Below are 520 nucleotides of genomic sequence, written 5' to 3' on the forward strand. Positions count from 1 at the left end.
ATTTATTTAAATATTAATTTAAAATAATCAAACTTCTTATGCCAGATTTGAAAATAATATCATCAGCATACCGTTACCCCAAATATTAATAAGATCGTTGAAACAGAAATAAAGTCTAGCTAACTTTCAGTCTTCATTGAAACAAATGTCTGCCTCTATGTGAAAAACAGATGTAAATATTTTGGAGTACTAATACTGCTGGATCCTCATCAAAAATGGTGGCATTCACCTAGAGATTTTTATCTTGATTTCTTAGTTATTGATACATTTCTAAATATGCTGTATTGTCTGTGTTTTAAAATTTGTTTCATAAAATACTTAGGTTGGTTTCCATTTTATTCTCAACTACAGTAAGTTTTCTGCTGTTGACCAACAGAACATTTTAAAAATTTTCTCCATGATCAAATTTCTTTTCTAGTTTTTCAGTGACACATTTTTTAAAAGCCACCTTATGTATGAGAAACTTCACTGAAAATTAAAATTTAGTGCAAGTAAATTTCCATCTAATAACGCCACATGG

Source organism: Chinchilla lanigera, unplaced genomic scaffold, assembly GCF_000276665.1.
Source record: "Chinchilla lanigera isolate Chin_1 unplaced genomic scaffold, ChiLan1.0 scaffold00013, whole genome shotgun sequence".
NCBI lineage: Eukaryota > Metazoa > Chordata > Mammalia > Rodentia > Chinchillidae > Chinchilla > Chinchilla lanigera.